The following is a 27,386-nucleotide window of genomic DNA, read 5'->3' on the forward strand; positions in this document are numbered from 1 at the left end:
TATTGGGCAAGCTAATGGGGCTAAAGGTAGACAAGTCTCCTGGCCCTGATGGGATGCATCCCAGAGTGTCAAAAGAGATGGCTAGGGAAATTGTAAACGCACTAGTGATAATTTATCAAAATTCACTAGACTCTGGGGTGGTCCCAGAGGATTGGAAAGTAGCAAACGTGACACCACTGTTTAAAAAAGGAGGTCGGCAGAAAGCGGGTAATTTTCGGCCGGTAAGCTTAACTTCGGTTGTAGGGAAAATGCTGGAATCTATCATTAAGGAGGAAATAGCGGGACACCTGGAGGGAAATTGTCCCATTGGGCAGACGCAGCATGGGTTCACAAAGGGTAGGTCGTGTCTGACTAATTTGGTAGAATTTTTTGAGGCCGTTACCACTGCAGTAGATAACGGGGAGCCAATGGATGTGGTATATCTGGATTTCCAGAAAGCTTTTGACAAGGTGCCACACAAAAGGTTGCTGCATAAACTAAAGATGCATGGCATTGATGTTAAAGTGGTAGCATGGGTAGAGGATTGGTTAACTAACAGAAAGCAGAGAGTGGGCATAAATGGGTGTTTCTCTGGTTGGCAACCTGTAACTAGTGGGGTCCCTCAAGGATCAGTGTTGGGCCCGCAGTTGTTCACAATTTACATAGACGATTTGGAGTTGGGGACCAAGTGCAATGTGTCAAAGTTTGCAGACGACACTAAGATGAGTGGTAAATCAAAAAGGGCAGAGGATACCGGAAGTCTGCAGAAGGATTTGGATAGGTTAGGTGAATGGGCTAGGGTCTGGCAGATGGAATTCAATGTTGCCAAGTGTGAGGCTATCCATTTTGGGAGGAATAACAGCAGAATGGATTATTATTTAAACGGTAAGATGTTAAAACATGCTGCTGTGCAGAGGGACCTGGGTGTGCTGGTGCACGAGTCGCAAAAAGTTGGTGTGCAGGTGCAACAGGTGATTAAGAAGGCTAATCGAGTTTTGTCTTTCATTGCTAGAGGGATGGAGTTCAAGACTAGGGAGGTTATGCTGCAATTGTGTAGGGTGTTGGTGAGGCCGCATCTGGAGTATTGTGTTCAGTTTTGGTCTCCTTACCTGAGAAAGGACATATTGGCACTGGAGGGAGTGCAGAGGAGATTCACTAGGTTGATCCCAGAGTTGAGGGGATTAGATTATGACGAGAGGTTGAGTAGACTGGGACTGTACTCATTGGAGTTTAGAAGGATGCGGGGTATCTTATTGAGACATATAAAATTATGAAGGGAATAGTTAGGATAGATGCGGGCAGGTTGTTTCCACTGGTGGGTGAAAGCAGAACTAGGGGGCATAGCCACAAAATAAGGGGAAGTAGATTTAGGACTGAGTTTAGGAGGAACTTCTTCACCCAAAGGGTTGTGAATCTCTGGAATTCCTTGCCCAGTGAAGCAGTTGAGGCTCCTTCTTTAAACGTTTTTAAGAAAAAGATAGATGCCTTTCTAAAGAATAAAGGGATTCGGGGATATGGTGTACGGGCCGGAGAGTGGAGCTAAGTCCACAAAGATCAGCCATGATCTCATTAAATGGCGGAGCAGGCTCGAGGGGCCAGATGGCCTACTCCTGTTCTTAGTTCTTATGTTCTTATGTAAGCTGTGCTTGAACACTGCGGGAGGCAACATGACACACGCAGCAGCCAACATCCAAACACTGAGGGAATGGGACACAGCTCCAGAGACATGACCAAGGCCGGAGAGTGTGTGTGTGACCTGGGTGAGGGGGGAAGCCTGGAGAGATGGGCAAAGAGTTCGGAGGTCAGCCTGCATTGTGGCAGGAAGTGACAGATGCATCATAATGGTTATGCACCAAGGTGTTTAATGTGTTTTACAATCCCCCACTCTCTCTCACTTGTAAGCGGCAGATGCACAAGCATCTCGCCTTGTCCCGTGTGCTGACTTCAACACCTAATCAGATGGGTGGAAGTCGGGGGAGCGAGTGGCTACAGTCCGCACTCCATGCGATAGGTCCGGATTGGCACCGAGAGTGCCCTCCTCCCGGTCTGTGCCCATAGGGCCCTGTGGTTCCCCTTGGGATGGGGGGAGGGGGCGGGCGATGGGGACGGGGACAGCAGCTGTTTCGAGCCCTGGCAGCCCCAGCATCATCTGGCTCTGCCAGTCCTGGCAGTTCTCCATGGTCCACACAATCATGTCCATGCCCTCGGCAATGCTCCTCAATGACTGGGCCATGCTCTGCAGCACCTCGGAAATGCCCAACTGCTACTGGGACAAGCTCCACAGTGCCTTGATCATTCCCATCTGAGAGCAGGACATGTCCCTCAGAATCTCATCAAGGTCAGCCTGGTATTGGGTGACATCCCCCAGTGAGGTGGACATTCTGCCGAGGCCATCGGCCATGGCCGGGACCGGCTGCGCGATGCCTTGGGCACCTTCACTCATGATGCTGACGTTGTGGACTCGCTGCTATGCATTACTGCGGTCATCTCCTGCGCCCATAGCCTCTGGCACTCCTCCAATCGGCTATAGAACTGCAGGTGTGATACTGACATCTTTCCCTGAATGTCCTGGCTGCTCCCAATTGTCCCAATCAGCTCCCAGTACCTGTGTTCCACAGGCTTACCATCAAGCTGGAACCCAGCTGGGTCCTGGGATCCAGCAGCCCTCCGACTGCTGTCTCGCCTGGGGATCCCTGTCTCCTCCTGATGTGCATTGTCAGCACTGTTATGTTCACCAGATTGCGCCCCAGGTGCCTGTCCACTAACATGTCCCACTGAGGTGTGTGTATGTACACTGGTGGAGGGTTGGGATGACTGCTGTGCCGTGCCTATGGTTGCATCCTCGAAGCTCTCCTTCAGGTGTTGTCCTCGGAGTCAGGAGAGGGTTCCTCCCAGCATGGGCCGGTGCCATCAGTTGTCATCAGGCTAGTCATGAGACGGATCAAAGCCAGCCTCCAACAGTCTCAATCCACTGTAGTTTGCCTATCACCGCAACCGCCCACAGCAGATGCTACCTCCCTGGCTCTACAATCAACACTCGAACACCTCAACAGCAAGGACACCCACGTAAGACTGCTGTTTATAGACTACAGCTCCACCTTCAACACGATTATCCCGACAAAACTAATAACCAAACTCTGCAATCTTGGACTTGACCCCTCCCTGTGCAGCTGGATCCTCGACTTCCTCACCAACAGACCGCAATCTGTCGGGATAGGCACCAGCACCTCCTCCACATTAGTCCTCAACACTGGGCCCCCGCAAGGATGTGTGCTCAGTCCTCCACTGTACTCCCTATATACACATGACTGTGTGGCAAGATTTAACCCCAACTCGATCTATGCGGATGACACGACTGTGGTGGGCCGTATCTCAAACAGCAACGAATCAGACTACAGAAGGGAGATAAATCACTTGCTTCCATGGTGTACCGAAAACTACCTCTCCCTAAATATCGGAAAGATCAAGGAACTGATCATCGACTTCAGGAAGCGTAGCAACGCCGCACCCCCCGTCTGCATCAATGGCTCCGAAGTGGAGATGGTCAATAGCTTTAAGTTCCTGGGGGTCACCATCACCAACAGTCTGTCCTGGTCCACTGGCATTGATGCAACAGTCAAGAAAGCCCAACAACATCTCTACTTCCTACGGAAGCTGAAGAAATTTGGCATGTCTGCATCGACTCTCACAAACATCTACAGATGTGCCATAGAGAGCATCCTAACCAGCTGCTTCACAGCTTGGTATGGCAACTGCTTGGGGTCCAAGGTCACAAGAAATTGCAGAGTGTGGTGAACTCAGCTCAACGCATCACACAAGCTTGCCACACCCCCATTGATTCTGTATACACCCCTCGCTGCCTCAGGAAGGCAGACAGTATTATCAGAGATCCCTCCCACCTAGGTGTTGCCTTCTTCCAAACCCTTCCATCAGGCAGAAGGTACAGAAGTCTGAAGACCCGTACATCCAGACATAGGAACAGTTTCTTCCCCACAGCTACAAGACTCCTCAACGACTCTCCCGCGGACTGATCTGTTCCCTGTAAGAACACTATTCATGACGCCCTATGCTGCTCTTGCTCATGTACTGCTTGTTTGGCCCTTGTTCTGCACTGTAACCAATCACTGACAAATGGTACATCGACAATGTGCTCTGTTGATTATTCTTTTGTCTGCTATGTACGTACTGTGTACGTTCCCTCGGCCACAGAAAAATACTTTTCACTGTACTTTGGTACATGTGACAATAAATCAAATCAAATCAAAGTTGATGGACCTGCGGGAGAATGAACATGTGGTCAGTGGGAGGGATGGGTCAATCAGTCAGTAAAGCAATAACAACTCCCGTTTGACAGGTCCTTCGGGTGGAGCCCGGTGGTTCCTCACCTCTGTGGCGTCCGCCAGCCTCTGCGTGCCTGACTGATCTGTCCTTGGCCACCCCAGTCACTGCCAGGGCACGCTCCTCGAAGTAGGTGAAGTTCCTTAAGTCTGGAACCCCGCAGCCAGTTGGGCTCTCACCCAACGATTATGGGAGAGCTTTTCCTGAAGAGATACAGAGGGGCATCGTTAGCCACGCACGTGGTTCAACGTGGGAGGGGTGTGTGAAGGGAGGGTTGGGGTGATTGAAGGGGGATGAGGTGGAGGGAGGGTTGGTGGTTGCATGGGGAGTTGGGGGTTGGATGCTCCCGTGGGGGTGGGGGGGTTTGGTGTCTACTCACTCGTGCTGCCCTGTGTAAGTTGTTGATCTTGTTATGGCACTGGAGGCCAGCCCCCGGTCACATTCCCCGAGCTGACAGATGCCGACACCTCACCCCAGGAAGTATTGGCTTCCTTTTTTAAAAAATATATTTATTAAAGTTTTTTAACACAATTTTTCTCCCTTACAAACAATAACCCTCCCCCCCCCCACCCCCCCGTAACAAAAAAAAACGAGAAATCGCGCAGAGCAAGATATATACATGGCAAAATGATATATTTACATAGCTTTGTACACTGGCCCTCACCCGTACGTGCCAGTTTCCCCAACCCTCCATGTTATCTCTTGCTCATCCACCCTCCCAGGCAGTCCCCCCTCTCCCCCCCCCTCCCAGGACGTCTCCCCCCCCCCCCCCCCCCCCCCAAGGTTGCTGCTGCTGACCGACGTTCCTCTAATGCTCCGCGAGATAGTCTAGGAACGGTTGCCACCGCCTGTAGAACCCCTGCGCAGACCCTCTCAAGGCAAACTTAATCCTCTCCAACTTTATGAACACAGCCATATCATTTATCCAGGCCTCCAGGCTGGGGGGCTTCGCCTCCTTCCACATTAGCAAGATCCTTCGCCGGGCTACAAGGGACTCAAAGGCCAGAATGCCGGCCTCTTTCGCCTCCTGCACTCCCGGTTCGTCCACTACTCCAAATATTGCTAGCCCCCAGCTTGGCTTGACCCGGACTTTCACCACCTGAGATATTGCTCCCGCCACTCCTCTCCAGAACCCCTCCAGTGCCGGGCATGACCAAAACATGTGGACAAGGTTCGCCGGGCGCCCTGAGCACCTTCCACATCTGTCCTCTACCCCAAAGAACTTACTCAACCTCGCCCCCGTCAAGTGCGCTCTGTGAACCACCTTAAATTGTATCAGGCTGAGCCTGGCACACGAGGAGGAGGAATTAACCCTACCTAGGGCATCAGCCCACAGACCTTCCTCGATCTTCTCCCCCAGCTCCTCCTCCCATTTACCCTTCAACTCTTCTACCAGCGCTTCCCCCTCTTCTTTCAACTCCTGGTGTATTTCCGACACCTTGCCCTCCCCGACCCATACACCCGAGATCACCCTATCTTGAACTTTTTGTGCCGGGAGCAACGGGAATTCCCTCACCTGTCGCCTCACAAAAGCCCTCACCTGCATATATCTGTAGCGCACAAAGACTCCGAGAGACGAATAGAGTGAAGTCGATGAGGCTTTATTAAGCGTGGCTGTTCCCCCGCAATTCAGTAGTAGACTGGCCTGCGGGGGAGGACTCCTGGTTCTTATACTCCGCCTTCAGGGCGGAGCTAGAGGTCAACGGCCAACCAGGACCCGGGATCTGTCAGCCAATGACATCACGGCTTCACAGTCCCACATGACCCCTAATGCATACTACCACATTCACCCCTTGTTAAAAATGAACCCGGCGGGGTGATGCTTCGCATGGTGGTAAGGGTTTACAAGGCTGGTCCTGGGAGGAAAACTTTTGCATGTTATTACAGTATGTACAAGGTTTTTTTTGTTTCCAACTATTTACAGTAATCGTCAGGAGAAAAAAGACAAAATGTTCTTGTTAAAAGTCCACATATTGTAGTGTTAGATCGACGCCACGAGTCGGTCGGGCGGTCTGGTGGTCCGTGTCGATCGCCTTGGCACCGGTGGTGGTGGTGGTGCTTGTTCCGGTGTTGTCGTCTCCGGGAGCCTTACGGTTTCAGCTTGGGCTTCACTCCTCGTCGGGCCTGGGAGGAGGACCGATCCTCCTGGGAAGGGGGCGGTCACGGGGTGCGGCGGTGGCAGGGAGGGGGTGATTGGTCTCGGGGGGGTGTGTGTGTTGCCGGCTGGCGCCAGATCTCGCAGGGAGACCGTGTCCTGTCGGCCGTTGGGGTACTCCACGTAAGCGTACTGAGGGTTCGCGTGAAGGAGGTGAACCCTTTCGACCAACGGGTCCGACTTGTGTGGCCGCACATGTTTTCGGAGCAAGATGGGTCCTGGGGCCGCCAGCCAGGTCGGCAGCGATGTTCCAGAGGAGGACTTCCTGGGGAAGACAAGGAGGCGCTCATGAGGCGTTTGGTTAGTGCTAGTACACAGTAGTGACCGGATGGAGTGGAGGGCGTCCGGGAGGACCTCCTGCCACCGTGAAACTGGGAGGTCCCTGGACTGTAGGGCCAGTAGGACGGTCTTCCAGACCGTGCCGTTCTCCCGTTCTCCCGGGGGTTGTAGCTGGTCGTCCTGCTCGAGGCTATACCGTTGCTGAGCAGGAACTGGCGCAGCTCGTCACTCATGAAGGAGGACCCCCTGTCGCTGTGGACGTATGCGGGGCAACCGAACAGTGTGAATATGGTGTTCAGGGCTTGAATGACTGTGGCCGCGGTCATGTCAGGGCAGGGGATGGCGAATGGGAAGCGGGAGTACTCGTCCACCACATTAAGGAAGTATGTGTTGCGGTCGGTGGAGGGGAGGGGTCCTTTGAAATCCAGACTAAGGCGTTCAAAGGGGCGGGAAGCCTTAATCAGGTGCGCACCATCCGGCCTGAAAAAATGCGGCTTGCATTCCGCGCAGATGTGGCAGTCCCTTGTGACTGTACGGACCTCCTCCAAAGAGTATGGGAGGTTGCGGGACTTTATAAAGTGGTAGAACCGAGTGACCCCCGGGTGGCAGAGGTCCTCGTGGAGGGTTTGGAGGCGGTTAATTTGTGCGTTGGCACATGTGCCGCGGGATAGGGCATCGGACGGCTCGTTCAGCTTTCCGGGACGATACAACATCTCGTAGTTGAAGGTGGAGAGCTCGATCCTCCACCTTAAGATCTTGTCGTTTTTGATTTTGCCCCGCTGTGCATTATCGAACATGAAGGCTACCGACCGTTGGTCGGTGAGGAGAGTGAATCTCCTGCCGGCCAGGTAATGCCTCCAATGTCGCACCGCTTCCACTATGGCTTGGGCTTCCTTTTCCACTGAGGAGTGGCGGATTTCTGAAGCGTGGAGGATTCGGGAGAAAAAGGCCACGGGTCTGCCCGCTTGGTTAAGGGTGGCCGCTAGAGCTACGTCGGAGGCGTCGCTCTCGGCCTGGAAGGGGAGGGACACGTCGATGGCGCGCATCGTGGCCTTTGCGATATCCGCTTTGATGCGGCTGAAGGCCTGGCAAGCCTCTGTCGACAGAGGGAAGGTCGTGGTCTGTATTAGGGGGCGGGCCTTGTCTGCATACTGGGGGACCCACTGGGCGTAATATGAAAAGAACCCCAGGCAGCGTTTTAGGGCTTTTGAGCAGTGCGGGAGGGGAAATTCCATGAGGGGGCGCATACGTTCGGGGTCGGGGCCTATTATCCCATTGCGCACTATGTAGCCCAGGATGGCTAGCCGGTTTGTGCTAAAAACGCACTTGTCCTCGTTGTACGTGAGGTTCAAGGCTTTAGCGGTCTGGAGGAATTTTTGGAGGTTGGCATCGTGGTCCTGCTGATCGTGGCCGCAGATGGTTACATTGTCGAGATACGGGAACGTGGCCCGCAACCCGTGTTGATCAACCATTCGGTCCATCTCTCGTTGGAAGACCGAGACCCCGTTTGTGACGCCAAATGTGACCCTTAGGAAGTGGTATAATCGCCCGTCTGCCTCGAAGGCTGTGTACTTGCGGTCACTTGGGTGGATGGGGAGCTGGTGGTAGGCGGACTTGAGGTCCACGGTGGGGAAGACCTTATATTGGGCAATCCGATTGACCATGTTGGATATGCGGGGGAGAGGGTACGCGTCTAGTTGTGTGTACCTGTTGATGGTCTGGCTCTAGTCTATGACCATCCTTTGCTTCGCCCCTGTCTTTACTACTACCACCTGTGCTCTCCAGGGACTATTGCTGGCCTGGATTATGCTTTCCTTCAGTAGCCGCTGGACTTCGGACCGAATGAAGGTCCGGTCCTGGGCGCTGTACCGTCTGCTCCTAGTGGCGACGGGTTTGCAATCCGGGGTGAGGTTTGCAAACAAGGATGGGGGTTGAACTTTGAGGGTTGCGAGGCCACAGATAGTGAGTGGGGGTATTGGGCCGCCGAATTTGAAGGTTAGGCTCTGTAGATTGCACTGGAAGTCTAATCCCAGTAATGTGGGGGCGCAGAGTTGGGGAAGGACGTAGAGCCTGTAGTTTTTGAACTCCCTCCCTTGCACCGTTAGGGTAACTATGCAGAAGCCTTTGAGCTGTACGGAGTGGGATCCTGCAGCTAGGGAAATCTTTTGTGCGCTGGGACGGATGGTCAAAGAACAGCGTCTTACCGTGTCGGGGTGGATAAAGCTCTCCGTGCTCCCGGAGTCGTCCAGGCATGGTGTCTCGTGCCCGTTTATCAGCACCGTTGTCGTCGTCGTCTGGAGCGTCCGGGGCCGTGCTTGGTCCAGCGTCATTTAAGCCAGACGTGGTCATAATGGTTGAGCGTCTTCTTCGAACCCCGTGGAGCCGTCGACACTGGGGTCCGTTGTTGCCGTCCAAGATGGCTGCCCCCATGCATCGCACATGGCTGGGGGGTCACAAGATGGCGGCGAGGGTGGACAAAATGGCCGCCCCATGCGTCGCACAGGTCTGGGGTGGTCCAAGATGGCGGCGCCCCTCCTCCCCTCGTGGTGGCCGGGACACAAAATGGCGGCGCCTGCGGGTCGCACATGGGGCGCTGGGGGGGTTGGGGAGCGTTAGGAACACGCAGGACTCCCTCTTCTCTGGGGACAGCAGTGGCCGGGACCCAAAGTAGTAGCGCCGGCGGGTCATACATGGGGCGCGGGGGTGGGGGGGGGGGGTTTGGGGAGCGTTCGAGACGCGCAGAACTCCCTCTTCTCCGGGGAGAGCGGTGGTCGGGACCCAAAGTGGTTGCGCCTGTGGGTCGTACATGGGGCGCTGGGGGGGGTTGGGGAGCGTAAAAGGCGTGCAGGGCTCCCTGTTCTCCTGGGACAGCGGCGACCTCCCGGGACCGGCACACAGCCGCGAAATGGCCCTTTTTCCCGCAGCTCTTACAGATCGCTGCGCGGACCGGGCAGCGCTGCCGGGGGTGTTTCGTCTGGCCGCAGAAATAGCAGCGGGCTCCCCCGGTGCGACTTGGCGTTTGAACCGCGCAAGCCTGTGGGGTGTCCGGTGGGGGGGGGTGGGTTTGTCGCGACGGGTACGTACGGAGCCCAATGGGCTGCCGCGCGGTCGGGGCCGTAGGCGCGGGCGTTTCACGCGGCCACGTCCAGGGAGGCTGCTAGGGCCCGTGCCTCTGAGAGTCCTAGCGACTCTTTTTCTAAAAGTCTTTGGCGGATTTGGGAGGAGTTCATACCTGCCACAAAAGCTTTGAGCATTAACATGTCCGTGTGTTCATTTGCGTTCACCGGCGGGCAGCTGCAGGCCCGTCCCAAAATTAGTAGCGCGGCGTAGAATTCATCTATGGATTCTCCGGGACTTTGCCGTCTCGTTGCGAGTTGATAGCGAGCGTAGATCTGGTTTACTGGGCGAACATAGAGACTTTTCAGTGCTGCGAACGCCGTCTGGAAATCCTCTGCGTCTTCGATGAGAGAGAAAATCTCCGTGCTTACCCTCGAGGGCAGGACCTGTAGTTTTTGGTCTTCTGTGACCCGGCCGGGGGCCGTTCTGAGGTAGGCCTCGAAACAAGTCTGCCAGTGCTTGAAAGCTGCTGCTGCGTTCACTGCGTGGGGGCAGATCCTCAGGCATTCCGGAATGATCCTGAGCTCCATAGTCCTTTAGTCACGCTTAATAAATTGTAGCGCACAAAGACTCCGAGAGACGAATAGAGTGAAGTCGATGAGGCTTTATTAAGCGTGACTGTTCCCCCGCAGTTCAGTAGTAGACTGGCCTGCGGGGGAGGACTCCTGGTTATTATACTCCGCCTTCAGGGCGGAGCTAGAGGTCAACGGCCAACCAGGACCCGGGATCTGTCAGCCAATGACATCACGGCTTCACAGTCCCACATGACCCCTAATGCATACTACCACAATATCTAAAGGCATTTCCCGGGGGTATTTCGAACTTCTCCTAGGCTCGCAAACGTCCCGTCGATGAACAGATCCCCCATTCTTCCTATCCCCGCCCGATGCCAGCTCTGGAACCCCCCGTCTATCTTCCCCAGGACAAACCGGTGGTTACCCCTGATCGGGGACCACACCGATGCTCCCATTGCACCCCGGTGCCGTCTCCACTAGCCCCAGATCCTTAGCGTTGCGGCCACCACCGGGCTCGTGGTATACTTTGTCGGCGAGAGCGGCAGCGGTGCCATCACCAACGCCCCCAGGCTCGTTCCTTTACAGGACGCCATCTCCATCCTCTTCCATGCCGCCCCCTCTCCCTCCATAACCCACTTGCGGATCATCGCCACATTTGCTGCCCAGTAGTAGCTCCCCAGGTTTGGCAGCGCCAACCCTCCTCGGTCCCTACTGCGTTCCAGGAACCCTCTCCTTACTCTCGGGGTCTTATTCGCCCACACAAACCCCATAATACTCCTGCCTACTCTCTTAAAAAAGGCCTTAGTGATCGCGATGGGAAGGGACTGAAACACAAACAGAAACCTCGGAAGGACCACCATTTTGACCGACTGCACTCTACCCACCAGCGAGAGCAGTAACATGTCCCATCTTTTGAAATCCTCCTCCATTTGCTCCACCAACCTCGTCAGATTCAGTTTGTGTAGGGTCCCCCAACTCCTGGCTATCTGGATCCCCAGATACCGAAAGCTCCCCTCCGCCCTCCACAGCGGTAGGTCCCCTATCCCTCTTTCTTGGTCCCCCGCCTGTAAGACAAAGAGCTCACTCTTCCCTACATTGAGCTGAAAGCCCGAAAACTCCCCAAACTCCCTTAGAGTCTGCATGACCTCCACCATCCCCTCCATTGGGTCCGCCACGTACAGCAACAGGGCAGCCGCATATAGTGACACCCAATGCTCTTCTCCCCCTCGGACCACCCCCTTCCATTTATTAGACTCCCTCAATGACATGGCCAATGGTTCGATCGCCAATGCGAACAACAGGGGGGACAGGGGGCACCCCTGCCTCATCCCTCGGTACAGTCGAAAGTACTCCGACCTCCGCCGGTTCGTCACTACACTTGCCATCGGGGCTCTGTAAAGGAGCTTAACCCAATTGATAAACCCTCCCCCGAACCCAAACCTACGCAGCACCTCCCAGAGGTACTCCCACTCTACTCGGTCAAAGGCCTTCTCCGCGTCCATAGCTGCCACTATCTCCGCCTCTCCCTCCCCCGATGGCATCATTATGACGTTTAAGAGCCGCCGCACATTAGTGTTTAGTTGCCTGCCCTTTACAAATCCTGTCTGGTCCTCGTGGATTACCCCCGGGACACAGTCCTCGATCCTCGTGGCCAGCACTTTTGCCAGCAACTTTGCATCCACATTGAGGAGCGAGATCTGCCTGTACGATCCACATTGCCCCGCTTTAGGATCAAATAAATTGTCGCTTCCGACATTGTCGGGGGCAGGGTCCCCTCCTCTCTTGCCTCATTAAAGGTCCTCACCAGTAGCGGGGCCAACAGGTCTGCGTACTTCCTGTAGAACTCCACCGGGAATCCGTCCGGTCCCGGGGCCTTCCCCGCCTGCATGCTCCCCAAACCCTTGCTCAGCTCCTCCAACCCAATAGGTGCCCCCAAACCAGCCACCTCTTGCTCCTCCACCCTCGGGAATCTCAGCTGATCTAGGAATCGTCTCATCCCCTCTTCCCCCGCTGGGGGCTGGGATCTGTACAGCTCTTCATAAAAGGCCTTGAATACCTCGTTTATTTTCGTCGCACTCCGAACCGTGGCTCCCCTTCCATCTTTGACTCCCCCTATTTCCCTCGCTGCCGTCCTCTTACGGAGCTGGTGTGCCAGCATCCGACTAGCCTTTTCCCATACTCGTAGGTCGCCCCCTGCGCTTTCCTCCACTGTGCCTCCGCCTTCCCTGTGGTCAACAGGTCAAACTCCGTCTGGAGCCGTTGTCTTTCCCCAAGTAATGTTTCCTCCGGGGCCTCTGCGTATCTCCTGTCCACTCTCAAAATCTCCCCCACTAACCTCTCCCTTTCCATACCCTCTGTCTTCTCCCTATGAGCCCTAATGGAAATTAGCTCTCCCCTGATCACCGTCTTCAACACCTCCCATACCACCCCCACCCGCACCTCCCCGTTGTCGTTGGCCTCCAAGTACCTTTCGATACACCCCCTCACCTTCCCACACACCACCTCGTCCGCCAGCAGTCCCACATCCAGCCGCCACAACGGGCGTTGGTCCCTCTCCTCTCCCAGCTCTAGTTCCACCCAGTGTGGGGCATGGTCCGAAACGGCTATCGCCGAATACTCCGCCCCCTCCACCCTCGGGATGAGCGCCCTGCCCAGAACAAAGAAATCTATCCGGGAGTAGGCTTTGTGTACATGGGAGAAGAAAGAAAATTCCCTGGCCTGCGGCCTTGCAAACCGCCATGGGTCATCTCCCCCCATCTGATCCATAAACCCCCTAAGTACCTTGGCCGCCGCCGGCCTCTTTCCAGTCCTTGATTTGGAGCGGTCTAGTGCAGGATCCAACACTGTATTGAAGTCCCCTCCCATTATCAGGCCTCCTATCTCCAGGTCCGGAATGTGCCCCAACATGCGCTTCATGAATCCTGCATCATCCCAGTTTGGGGCGTATACGTTTACAAACATCACCCACATCCCTTGCAGCCTACCGCTCACCATTACATATCGCCCTCCATTGTCCGCTACAATAGTCTTGGCCTCAAATGACACCCGCTTTCCCACCAATATTGCCACCCCTCTATTCTTCGCGTCCAGTCCCGAGTGGAATACCTGTCCTACCCATCCCTTTCTTAGCCTGCCCTGGTCCACCACCTTCAGGTGTGTCTCTTGGAGCATGGCCACGTCCGCCTTCAGTCCCTTTAAGTGCGCGAACACTCGAGCCCTCTTCACCGGCCCATTCAGGCCCCTCACATTCCACGTTATCAGCCGGATTGGAGGGGCTCTCACCCCCCCCACGCCCCACCGACTAGCCATCTCCTTTTCTGGGCCAATCCCGTGTCCACGCCTCCCTCACCCTTCAGTCCCCCAGAGGGGGGATCCCCGTCCCGACCACCTCTTCTGTGTCCCATTCCCTTTCGGCCAGTGCAGCAGCAACCCTTTCCCCCCCCCCCCTTCCCCCCCCCCCTCCCCTCCCCCCCCCGCTAGACCCCTGTTTAGCTTTTTTGCTCACCCCATGTCACTCCCGTAAGTCAGCTGAGGCCTGCTGACCCCGGCTTCCCCCGCTGTCCCTTTGACCTCCCCGCGTGGGAGTCTCCCAATCCATATGCATTCCTTTGTTCCCCTTCCCGCGCGCGGAAAACACCCCGCGCTTTCCAAAGCCCGCACCGCCCCCTCTGGCGCAGCTCCTGTCGCGGCCTTGTCTCTCTCCCCCAGCACATTTCCTGCGCGTGATTGACCCCCTATATACAACAACCATCACACATCAAACCTCAAACATCCCCCCTACCCTCACAAACCCTCAGTTAGAGTCCAACTTTTCGGCTTGTACAAAGGTCCACGCCTCTTCAGGCGTTTCGAAGTAATAGTGTTGGCCCTTGTATGTGACCCACAGTCGCGCTGGCTGCAGCATTCCGAATTTCACTTCTTTCCGGTACAACGCCGCTTTGGCCCGGTTGAAACCCGCTCTCTGCTTTGCAACCTCCGTGCTCCAGTCCGGGTATATTCGGATCTCTGCATTGTCCCACTTACTGCTCCGCTCCTTCTTGGCCCATCTCAGGACCCACTCTCTGTAAATGAACCGGTGGAACCTCACCACCATCGCCCTTGGCGGCTCATTTGCCTGGGGCTTCTTCGCCAGCACCCGATTTGCCCCGTCCAACTCCAGCGGCCTCGAAGGGGCCTTCGTGCCCATCATCGCCTCGAGCATCGTGCTTGCGTATGCCCCGGCATCAGCCCCTCCACTCCCTCAGGGAGACCCAGGATTCGCAGATTCTTTCTCCTCGACCTGTTACAAAATGATCAGGGGGTTGGATAGGGTGGACAGTGAGAGCCTTCTCCCGCGGATGGATATGGCTGGCACGAGGGGACATAACTTTAAACTGAGGGGTAATAGATATAGGACAGAGGTCAGAGGTAGGTTCTTTACGCAAAGAGTAGTGAGGCCGTGGAATGCCCTACCTGCTACAGTAGTGAACTCGCCAACATTGAGGGCATTTAAAAGTTTATTGGATAAACATATGGATGATAATGGCATAGTGTAGGTTGGATGGCTTTTGTTTCGGTGCAACATCGTGGGCCGAAGGGCCTGTACTGCGCTGTATTGTTCTATGTTCTATGTTCTATGTTCTCCAGGTCTTAGAGTCTTCCCGCCCACCTCTTGTGTAGCGCCTCGTTCTGCTCCACTCTCACCGCCAGGACCACGAGCTCGTCCTCGTTCTGACTGACTCTTTTCTGTACCTCCTGGATCTTAGCTTCGTGGACCTTCTGGGTGATCCCGAGTCCTTCAATTGCCGAAAGCATAGGCGCCAACATCTCCTTGCGCATCTCCTTGCGCTGCTCCTCGAAGCAGCGCTTGATGAACTCCTGCAGCTCCCCTTTGTCCCTGGCCGCCGCCATTTTGTTTTCTTTCCCTCGCTTCTCCCGTTGCTCCAGTGCCGCTCCTTTGGCCGTTACACTTCTGGTCCGTTTAAAAAGTCTATGGAAACTCCTGAAAAAGGTCTGAGAGTCAGTTCCAGACGGGAGCTGCCGAATGCGCGACCTACTCCTCCATGCCCGCCACCGGAAGCCTCGTCCCTGCTTCTTCAATGGCCTTGGTAGATCTTTTCACAGTTGTTCCCTCTGCTGCTAGAATTCACCTTTGATAGAGTCAAGCCAGATTGCAGCTTTAAGTTTGCCCTTCCCCCGCCTGCATGCTGGAAGAGGTTTTTGTCTAAAACTGCTGCCAAATCTTTTACTGTCTCTGCCGGGTCTGGTAGCCAAAAGACACAACATTCCTGGGGGACACTGTCAGGGGAATTCTGCAGTCTTCTTGCCACACCGGGAAATGTCAAACAAATGCCATGGGGGCCCTGTAAAAGAGCCCAAAATTCCGTTCCAAGCGGGAGCTACCGAATATGCGACCTAGCTCTGCATAGCCGCACCCGAAAGTCAGCATTGGCTTCCTTATGACTTACCCACCGGGACTCTTGGGGGAGCAGGGCATCCCTCCTGATCTCCACGGCATCTAGCATCCTCCCCAGATCAGTGTCTCCAAGTCTTGGGGCGGGTCTCCTTGGCGCCATTATTGCGAGCTGGCTGGGCTTGGCTGAGGAAGTGTTGCTGAACCTTGCTGGTGGAGGGCTGGCGAGCGTGGTCCCGGTGAATCAGCTGGCGTGCCTTCATTTGCAGCGTGAAGCCCATGAGGCATCATTAAGGGGTTTAATTAACATTGAATTGCGTTGCCGGCCTCGCTGGATCGAGTGCCAGGAAAATCGCGGCAATTCCCGCTCGCTACCACAGGTAGAAATGTTTCCAGAGAATTGCGCCCTGTACAACAGATCTTTTTGCTTCGGCTCCAGATTCCATATTTCCCAGGGTCTTGATCATCGGGCCCCATGCAAACCCCCTAATGGCCGGAGTTCACAAGCTCTCATGCAATTGGCCAAAAAGCTGGTCAGTGGTCTGTGGAGCCACGCTAACACACTGTCCTTGTTAAGGAATGCGCATCAGCAAAACAAATGGATGCTTTTATCACAAACAAGAATGACACAATTGTTCTGCTAATTATGTACATTGTTATTTCAATGAATTGTGCTGGTTGAATCAGTATTGCACAAGCAGCAATTAAGAACAAGTCTGTAATAGTTTTCACCAATTTAGTGGCTATTCATGTATTATTTTATTAAAATTAGTTCTTAATCCCGTAGAAAACAAGGGAAGATTCCACAGAAGACAAGGGAAGTAAAAATTCTAAGTAATGTAGGAATCATCTTTTTCTGCCTGTATGCTCTCTCACCAAGTATTTTGTAAGGTTGGCTCCCTCCAACTCCTCTGCCCACCTGTGGCTGAAACTTCATCCTTGCTTTTGTTACCAACAGATTTGACTATTCCGGTGGTGTCCTGACTAGCCTCCCTTGATAAACTACAGTTCTTTCAAAACTCAGGTGCTTATTCTAACTCTCAACGTCCCATTTGTCCATCACCTCTGAGCTTTGTCATAATTGGGAGATATTAGGAACTTGGGTCCAGAAATGGTCTCCACAGTGTAGGAGTCAATTTTGGGGTTAAACAGACTGCTAACAGCAGAGTCAGCCTGAGTGACTTTATCGCATTCAGACTTAATCTCGTTAGTGGGAATGCACAGGATGCCCCAATTCAACCAAGATGATCCACTCAAGATCCATTATCATTCAGGTCAGTCATGTTTGACCAGCTATTATCCCATCACAGAATCTGATGGCCTAATTGTCTGTCAATGGAAGGCTAGTTGCACATGAATGGCATAGCTCTCTTCTTTTGTATTAACAAGAGGGGGAAATCAGACAGGTAAGATAACAATAATGGATTTAAGTCTGGTCACCTCGGGTGAACCTTGGTTTATAGCGGTGGGCGGAGCTTAGAGACAGAGTGAGTGACTGACTGACACACACACAAGCATGCACACACAAATTCGACCACAGAGGTCACAAAGTCTGCCACCAAGGCAGGCTGTGGAAAGGGATTCTGAACAAATGTCCGAACAGAATAAAAGTTGCTTCATAAATGCAACAATTGCTTTGGCCTGTCTGTGTAAGTGGCAAGGTTATTGAAAGTGATGTTTAATTGTAATTCTTCTTCTTGGGCAGTCCCTCCGCATCGAGTATGATTTGTTTCCACTCCGGGTGGGGGGTTCTGCAGTAGCTGAATAATCCAATCCTGGATCTGCAGACTCTGCCACAGGTTGGACAGGTGGTGTTTGATGAGGTGGGTGGTTGGGACGCTCTGGATATGCGCTCTCTTTCCACTGTTTGTACTTGGCTTCCACGTGCTCCACCATCTGACACTTGAGGTGATTGGTGTCTTTGCGGATGGTTTTTCTCCAGTTTGTGCGTTCCAAGGCAAGTGACTCCGTGTCGATGGGGATTTTGCTTTTACTTAGGGAGGCTTTAAAATAAAAAAAAATAATAAAAAAATGCATGGCACGGTGGCGCAGTGGTTAGCACTGCTGCCTCACGGTGCTGACGATGCGGGTTTGATCCCAGCCCCGGATCGCTGTCCGTGTGAAGTTTGCACCTTCTCCCAATGTTGGCGTGGGTCTCAAAGATGTGCAGGGTAGGTGGATTGGCCGCGCTAAATTGCCCCTTAATTGGAATGTTTTTTTAAAGTAATAAAATAATTTAGGGAGGCTTTCAGAGTGTCCTTGTCGTGTTTCCTCTGCCCACCTAGTGATCACTTCCATTGCGGAATTCGGAGCAGAGCAATTGTTTTGGGAGTCTTGTGTGTAGGCAATGTGGCTCGCCCATCGCAGCAGGCCGAGCATGGCCAGTTACTTGATACTGGAGATATTGGCCTGGGAGAGGACTCTCACCTTGGTATGCCTATCCTGTCAGTGGATTTGCAGAATTTTGCAGAGGCAATGTTGCTGATATCTCTCCAGGGATTTGAGGTGACTGTTTCACATTTCCCATGTTTCTGATGCATACAGGAGGATGAGCGACAACTGTTCTGTAAACCATAAGCTTGGTGCTGGATTTGAGGTCTCAGTCGAGTACTCTGTTCCTCAGGCATCCGAAGACCGCACTTGCGCATTGGAATTGAAACGAAAATGAAATGAAAATCGCTTATTGTCACAAGTAGGCTTCAAATGAAGTTACTGTGAAAAGCTCCTAGTCACCATATTTCGGCACCTGTTCGGGAAGGCTGGTACAGGAATTGAACCGTGCTGCTGGCCTGCCTTGGTCTGCTTTAAAAGCCAGCAATTTAGCCCTGTGCTAAACCAGCCCCTTGATGTTGGTGTTGGATTTTGGATGTTGGATTGATGTTGGATTTTGTCGTCAATGCCTACTCGCACTGGGAGGATGCTCCCGCTGTAGTGGAAATGATCCACATTGTCCAAGGGCTCACCATGGATCTTGATGGTTGGAGGGCAATTTTGAGTGGCAGGAGCGGTTTGGGTGAGAATCTTTGTTTTCCAGATGTTTAGTCTGAGACCCATTCTCTCGTATGCCTTGGTGAATGCGTTGACGATGGTTTATAGCTCGACCTCTGAATGTACACACACGCAGGTGTCATCTGCGTACTGCAGGTAGATGAGAGAGGTTGGGGTGGTCTTGATTCTGGCCTGGAGGCATCGGAGGTTGAACGGTTTCCCACTTGTCTAGTCGATTAGCTCCACTGCAGCGGGCAGCTTCAGGATGGAGTGTTGCTATGAGGAAGGTGGAGAAGAGCGTTGGCGCAATGACGCAGTCCTGTTTGACTTCAATTTGAACACGCATTGTGTCTGTGGTGGTTCCGTTGGTCAGGAACCTGGCAGGCATGTCATTGTGAAGCGGGTGGAGAATGGTGACGAATTTCTGCGGGAAGCCAAATTTCAGGAGGATGCTCCACAATCCTTCATGGTTGACAGAGTCGAACGCCTTTGTGAGATCGAAGAAGGCCATGTACAGAGGTTGATACGGCTCCCTATATCTTTCCTGGATTTGTCCTGCACTGAGGATCATGTCCAGTGAGCCTCTTGATGAGCAGTGCTGCACTGACACTCAGACAGGAACTCTTCAGCCATTGGGAGGAGTCAGTTGAAGAGTATTCTCGTGATGACCTTTCCCATGGCGGAGAGTATGGAAATCCCTCTGTAATTTTCACAGTTGGATCTGTCTCCTTCCTTGAAGATGGTCGCAATTAAGGCGTCTCTGAGATCATCCATCATACTCTCTTCCTCCCAAACAGCTTGTGGATTCTTGTCAAGAGTGCCTCTCTGCCACATTTTAGAACTTCTGTGGAGACCCCATCTGCACCAGAGGCCTTGTTCTTCAGCTGCTGGAAACTAGTGTGTTAAAGTTAAGAAACTGCATGTCATCAGGTAGTTTTAGAGCTGAAGTAAAAGTTTAAATATTTCCTATTTTATTTTAATAAAGTTTGTTCTTATTTCATCACTCCTGGAATGAATCGGTCTTTAGGCTCCGTCTTAAAACTTTAAAAAGTTATTGCATCCGGTCCAGTCTCTTGGCCGTTGTTGAGAGCTGACCAGGTGTCCGTATCAAATTGGGGGCCCGTGGCCAGGATTTTTACTCATAATTTCTTATTTGGCTTGGGTTATCGAACTTAAAAACAGTGAGTGTGTGTGGATCGATTGCATTCTTTCCGGTTTGAAATATTGAATAGAGAGTGACTGGAAATGGCCCTTACAGTTGCAAAAGGTATCCGGGGGGTGGAGGAATTCACTCGGGAGAATTTAAAAGGGGAATTGAAAGCAAAGCTGTTGCGTTTGGCAGAGAAACTGCAGTTAGCCCTTCCAAAAGGAGGCAAAGAAGGCAGAGATAAGACAAACCATAGCTTAATATTTAAACTTACCAGTAACACCGGGCACAATTCTCTGGAAAAATTTCTAAGTTCATTTCATATCATAGAATCATAGAATTTACAGTGCAGAAGGAGGCCATTCAGCCCATCGAGTCTACACCGGCTCTTGGAAAGAGCACCCTACTTAAGCCTACGCCTCCACCCTATCTCCGTAACCCCACCTAATCTTTTGGATACTAAGGGGCAATTTAGCATGGTCAATCCACCTAAAATCTTTGGACTGTGGGAGAAAACCTGAGCACCCGGAGGAAACTCATGCAGGCACTGGGAGAAAGTGCAAACTCCACACAGACAATCACATAGGGCTGGAATTAAACCCGGGACCCTGGACGTGTGAGGCAGCAGTGCTAACCACTGTGCCAACGTACTGCCCCAATTTGTGCGGGTTTTTCTGGGAGTTTTCCAGCGGCTCTGCCGCGATTCAATGACACTTAGTCATTTTTGGGGGGCCTGTGGAGTTTCTCACTGGTTTAGCTCACACTTAGAATTTGTTTTAGCACTGGGGAGCTGAACTCCACCATGGGACGGTGCCGTTGGCTGGAGGACCTGCGGAAGAATGGACATGTGGTCAGTGGGAAGGATGGGTCAGTATGTATGGCATTAACAACTCAAATTTTCACAGGTCTCCCGGGTGGAGCCAGGTGGTTCCTCACCTCTGCGGTGTCCTCCAGCCTCCGCATTGGTGACCACCCTGACAGCCATAGCAGTCAAGTCCAGGACACGCTCCTTGAAGGTGGTGAGGGTTGTTATATCTGGCACACCACCGCCAGTCTGAGCCCTCTCCCGGTAATTGTGGGAGAGCTTTTCATGAGCTACACACGTGCTTCACAGGAGGGGGGATGTGAATGAAGGTTGGAGGGATTGAAGGGGGAGGGGGTGGACGGAGGGTTTGGGGTCGCATGGAGAGTTGGGGGCTGAAGGCATCCATGAGGGCGGAAGGTCTCCTTGCTCATACTGCCTGGTGTAGGTCATTGACCTTTTCTGGCACTGGACGCCAGTCCTTCTGGTCACATACCCGGCACTCACAACCTTACAGTTGGTCTCCTGGATGCCATTGTTGTGAGATGGATAGGGTTGGCTGAGCAAGTGCTGCTCAACCGTCTTAACGGGGGGCTGGCGAGCGCGATGCCAACAAATTGGTTGGCAAGACTTCATTCGCGGTGAGAAGCCTGCGAGGACTCGTTAAGTGGACCAATTAATGTTGAATAATGTTGCCGGCCTTACCAGGCCGAGCACCGGGAAGGTTGTAATAGTTCCTGCTCTCTACGACACTTAGATTCCGGAGAATCGCGCTCTCTGTCTCTGTGTCAGTTTTTCGGCCTTTAAGATGTTACTTAAACCCCACTTTGACCAAGTTTTTGGTCATCTACCCTAATATCATCTGATCATCAATATTGAAAGTGATATTATAATCTTCAAATGCTACAAATAGCACATGATATCTGACAATGATGAGATTGGTTTCAGTGTCAAACCACTGAGTCTGCAGGTAGCAGACACAGAAGTGGACACATGGGCGGCACGGTAGCACAGTGGTTAGCACTGTTGCTTCACAGCGCTGGGGTCCAGGTTCGATACACGGCTTGGGTCACTGTCTGTGTGGAGTCTGCACGTTCTCCCCGTGTCTGCGTGCGTTTCCTTCGGGTACTCCAGTTTCCTCCCACAAGTCCCGAAAGATGTGCTTGTTAAGTGAATTGGACATTCTGAATTCTCCCTCAGTATATCCGAACGGGTGATGAAGTGTAGCGACTAGGGGATTTTCACAGTGTTAATGCAAGCCTACTTGTGACGCTAATAAAGATTAAAGATAGTAGACTAGAAAGATTGCAAATAAAAGCTCATTGAGCACTATAGCAGGCATTGTCCGTGCAGAGAGGAGAGGTCTGGAGTTTTGTGAGAGTGGAGAGAAGGCTTCTGCATGAACAAATAATTAAGTGCGATCCTATGGTCAGAAAGCACAGGCAGAAATTCTGAAAAAAATATGCATACCTTCAGCGGGAGATCCTTCTATTTGGCAGTGGGAAAACACACTGGGGAGTGAATCCTTTGGTCCTGCTGGGACTTGGAAGAGGGTTTTTAGAAAGAGGTGTGATGAATATAGAAATTGTTATATATTATGGGCACAATCCTACGCTCCCACTGTGCCCGAAAGGCTGTGAACCATGGCACAACATGGCTGATAGATGCTGGGAGATTCCGCTTCCAGGATCTGCCTGGCTCGCAATGTCTCACAAGATCTAACGTGATCTCAAAGGATGTTGCGATGTAAATCCCACCCGTTTTGGGCGGGTTCGCATTTTGGCAAATCTTCATATTAGAGCGAGACAGCTAGTTTCTCTATAATATGCAATTTCCCGAGGCACCAGAGGTATTGAGATCTATCCCTTCACCTCGGAGACCTCTGGCGACTGACGTTCAGCACTGGTCTCCACAAAATGGTGACCAGATGAAATGCCGCTCGTGGGGTTCTCCCAGGAGATCGGAGGCCCCCCAGATGTATGCCCTTCGGGCACGGTGGTACCTTGGCACTGCTGGTGCTATGCGGGCACCCTGGCATTGACAGACTGGCACTGCCGAGGTGCCCAAGTGGCACTGCTAGTGGTTGGAGCACTGTTAGGATACCAGGTTGGCACTGCAATTTTCCAGGTGGCGGCAATTGGCTGGGAGGGCACTGTGCAGGTGTTGGAGGGGTGGGGGGCCCTGTGGACCCCTCATAGTAAGTTTGGACTTGGGGGGGTGTCCGGAGTTGCATCAGCAGCTCCATTTAAAAATGGCATTCCAATCTCTCGCTACACTGAGGTGTTTCGGCGAGTGTAGCTCCTCAGTGCAGAAAACGGCACTTTGTTCAGCTTCAGTCGTGCGTTTCCCACTCAGGCCCCTATCTAACCCGAGTGACGTTTAACAGCGTTGTGTTTCTCGGCGCTGTGAGCACCGGGAAACAAGCGGGTAAACGTGCTCGCTATGGGAATTTGTTCCCATTTAGTTAAATCATACGCTATATCTTTTATTTGTAGCAGTAATGTTATTAAAAACCCTGGTTTAAAATACTTACAGGCAGTGAGTGTATCTACTAAGGCTATAATTAAGAGTTGTAAATGTTGAGGTGATTACTCATTCCAACCACTTGTTGCAGATAAAGTGCTAGTGTTTTGTTGGAAATTCCCGGGAGTGTAGATAATTTATGAGGGATTGTATTTGAACTGAGTGGAATACAGATGATGTAACTAATGGGAGGAGATAGGTCGGTTTGTAGTTTTGCAGTCCATTCTAGGATTTTAAGTTGAACAGCAGTTTTACCAAATGCTGTTAGTGCAATAAACTGGCTCACTGTGTGGGACTCATCCAGCTGGGGATGATTGTTTCCCCGTGCTCATTGGACTGTCAGTTAACCCTTCACGAAGGCCGGTCACTGTGGAATCAGCTAAAAAGGAAAGAGGACTCGGTGAAGTGCAACCGGGCCCTGTGTAAATAATGATGTTGCTAAATAAACGTCTTTCTTTGAACTCGTCTGACTCTCCTTGCTCTTTATTAAAGTTAGGTTGGGCAGAAGTGGAACTGCTCTTGAAAGGAACTCTCTCAAAATGTCTGTACAGCTGAGCAAGTAACCTGTTTTGTTAACTTTATTTATAAGTGGTATTTGAACTCTGCTGGGTTGCTTAATTGGAATTAGTGGCAGGCGTAAATAGTACGTTGAAGTTTTTCCTTTTATTTAAGAACCGTTCAACTGATGATTGTAAAGTGGTTAATTCTGTGTTTAAATGAAAGTTTGTTTTAACATAAAAGATACCTCTTGGTCAGGGTCGGCACTCCTGGGGTAAAGTATCCTTTCCTCACAGTTTTACAAATTGAAACATTTTTGGGTTTCTGGTCCGGCTCGTCCAGTATTCTACCAAAAGCTGGGGCCTGGTCCGATATCCTAAAGCGGGGGCGGGGGGGGGGGGGGATGATGGGAATGGTGGTTCGAGGGGAGAGGGGGTAGACAGGGTCTGTGACTACTGTGGAAGCGAGAATACAGAATGGAAATGGCATTGGCCACTTTCAGACCATGAGGCTACTAACTGTGACCCTGTCTTGTCAGATTTCTCCTCCAGCCTGTCTGCAATTCTTTCTGTTTAGTCAGCCACCAGTCACCAACTTATTATTGTCAGCTGTTCCCTTTCTTCTAAGGTCTTGCCTCAAAACCAAGCTGCTCAATGCTGGCATAAATTGGGCCTCGAGCCTCATTGACATTTTATGCGTTAGCTTGTTTCGCTGGCAGCAGCTTATAGCTGAGTCCCAGGAGGAGAGTCAGAGTGAGCAAAATGGGGGAGTGTGCCTGTTGCAGTGATTGTGGAGTTGAAGACACACACCTGCTCCTCTGAGCCCTTTTGAAATCATATTAAAATTGAAATGAAATGTATAACACACCCCAGCCACAGGTGTTTGAGGAATTATGAGCAGAACAGACAATATACTTGCTATGTATATTGTAAACTAATTTTCCCAGGGGACCATTGAACATGCATGAGGCCCTTATTTAAATGTGCAAGTCTTGACGCCGAGAGACTGAAGCTGACTAATTTAGTCATGTGCAGATTAGGCGCAGGCCATTCCACTGCTAAATTTGACCATGCTGCACATGTTTTATCCTTGGAAAAAATTTTATTTTCAAATAAAGAACAAATCATTGAGCATTCCAAGCTTATTGCAATTTAATTTTTAAGATAAAGCTCAAAAATAATTAGCATGATATTTTTTATGTATTATGTCAAATTGAAGAGTTGAGGGCTTATTTTGTTTGACAAGGCCAGTTGTTAACATGAAGAATCTGGTTCTTCAAATTCAACTTTCGGATAGGTTTAAATAATATGGTGGAATGCACTGATCTCCTTGTTGACTTCTCCACTATATAAACAATAATTATTTTATGTTACAAATATCAAGAAAATAAAGCATTGCTACAGCTAATTATGAATGCTATCTAATTGTAAAGCAGAAATTGAGAAGCTTGTAATGGAATAAAATAGTTGTCAAGATTTTTACCTTGGATTTTGCCTGAAATAAAACCCTGATGGGGAAAAGCCTGTTCATGAAGCAGCGTTGTGTTGATTCCCCAAAGACATTATTGAGGAATGTAGTCGATGGACCCTGACGCTGTCTGCCCCCGGGGAACCAAGTGAATCTGTGTAATGCCACTGTCAGCGGCACTAAGGAACAAATTTCCCCCGCTGAGAATTTAACCTTTTGATTCAACATCTTTTTTTCGAAAATGCAAATAAACTTGAATCCTCACAGGATTTTTTTTTTTGTCAGGTATACCTTCTGCTGGAAACCTCTGAAAAGTATACATACTTAGAATGTAGAAACGCGTTCGGCAATTTGCTTCAACTGTACGATGGTTAAAATAAATCCAGCCATAGTTCAGGATTTTGGGACATGTTGGAGGGCTCTAACGCAAAAATGATAATGAATGCATTAAAATGGTATTTTTCTTCAAATATTTAGAATGACTATTCCAGGGTTTCACTTTTAAATCTGAAATGTAATTGTTATTTTAAAAAATTCCAAACTGTATGCAGGACACTGGAAATATCGATCTATTACTGGCATGTCCTCTCATTGGTTTGTTCGGATGAATACTATTCCCCTGTTTTTAGCAATTCCCATTTCTGGTTTTTTAGTAATTTCTCATTGCTGATTTACAAGCTGCTTTCCTCTCTTCTGGGAGTTTCTGGCAAAAATGTGACTTCAAATAGACGAGGAAGTGACAATTAAAGGAAGCAAGTATTACATAACAGGAAGTCGATCCAGATGCAAGACTTTTGATATAAAATTAGCCATGCTCCCAAAGCAATTCCCTTGAGGAGTCACAGCATGTATGGTGTTGTAATATTTTATTTATTTTGTCCCTAAAAATACTTTGACAATTCTTCCAAAAATAGCAGTCAGCCGAACCTGGTAATATAATAAACTTAAGATTTAAAATCTATGCAAACTGGAGATTATTTTCAGCTCCATATCTACTTCGCATGCCCTTGTCTTCTTACTTCACTCATTCCTTTCACTCATTCCTTTTTAAATCTCTAATATAAACACTTCTACCAATATTCATGGCCACCCTCTGGAACTTGCTGTCTCCCATAACTTTTACTCCCACAGTTTCAATCACTGACAAGACCATTTCTGACCATTATCTTGTATCCCTCACCCCCCACTTTTCCTCTTTCCAACCCCACATAACCGCACTTCCTTCTCTGTCCTTCCCAGGAATAAAGAAATACAATCAACTCTCAGTGTTCGTGGGGGTTCTGTCGAAAGGTAAACCTGCATATGCTCAGAGACAGTGCATGCGCAGTGCGCACTTTCTACATGGGAAAGATTTGAGAAAGGTAGTCTGAACAGTTTAACATGAGAGTCTAAATCGCAGATGAGCAAAGCTTGGGAGCCAAAAACCACGATTTGGTATCTATGTCCATTCACACCGGTTTAACAAATTCGTGACAGAGGGGGTCGCAAATGAGTTGACTGTCCCTGGACTTTCTCCACTACCAACCATTTGCTTAAATTCATCTCCACTACTCTCAGCCCCAATAATATGGGCGGCACGGTAGCACAGTGGTTAGCACTGTTGCTTCACAGTGCCAGGGTTCCAGGTTCGATTCCCGGCTTGGGTCATTGTCTGTGCAGAGTCGGCACATTCTCCCTGTGTCTGCGTGGGTTTCCTCCCACAAGTCCTGAAAGACGTGCAGTTAGGTAATTTGGACATTCTGAATTGTCCCTCAGTGTACCCGAACAGGAGCTGGAGTGTAGCGACTAGGGGATTTTTACAGTAACTTCATAGTTAATGTAAGCCTACTTGTGACAATGATAACGATTATTATCACAACAGCAGGATGGCTTATATGCAATTGCGATTGAGGCTATTTGAGTGACTTTCTCAAGTTTTCCCTTGGTTATCAAGCCAAAGCACCACCCAGACTCCCCACTCCCCTGCCCTAGCCCTGAACCCCCATCTCTCCCGTTTCTCTTCCATCTCTCCATATATTCTGCTCAAGCTCAGATTGACCGCAAAGCCTACCTCCTGCTACCATGACCAGCGCTCCAATAAATTGCTGACACCCGATTTCTCGCCTTGGCTCACGTGCTATCTGACATTGTAAATGATTCCCTCTGCTCAGGTACTGTCTCTTCCCTTTCAAAACTGGCAATAGAAC

At 51.1% G+C, this 27,386-nt stretch overlaps 1 protein-coding gene across 6 annotated transcripts in view; it reads left to right on the forward strand.

Annotated features, from left to right (window-relative positions):
• The window catches only part of gulp1b (GULP PTB domain containing engulfment adaptor 1b), a 645,746-nt gene that overhangs the window by 291,877 nt on the left and 326,483 nt on the right, over positions 1 to 27,386 (forward strand). The gene's annotated exons all lie outside the window — the stretch shown is intronic.

Source organism: Scyliorhinus torazame, chromosome 2, assembly GCF_047496885.1.
Source record: "Scyliorhinus torazame isolate Kashiwa2021f chromosome 2, sScyTor2.1, whole genome shotgun sequence".
NCBI lineage: Eukaryota > Metazoa > Chordata > Chondrichthyes > Carcharhiniformes > Scyliorhinidae > Scyliorhinus > Scyliorhinus torazame.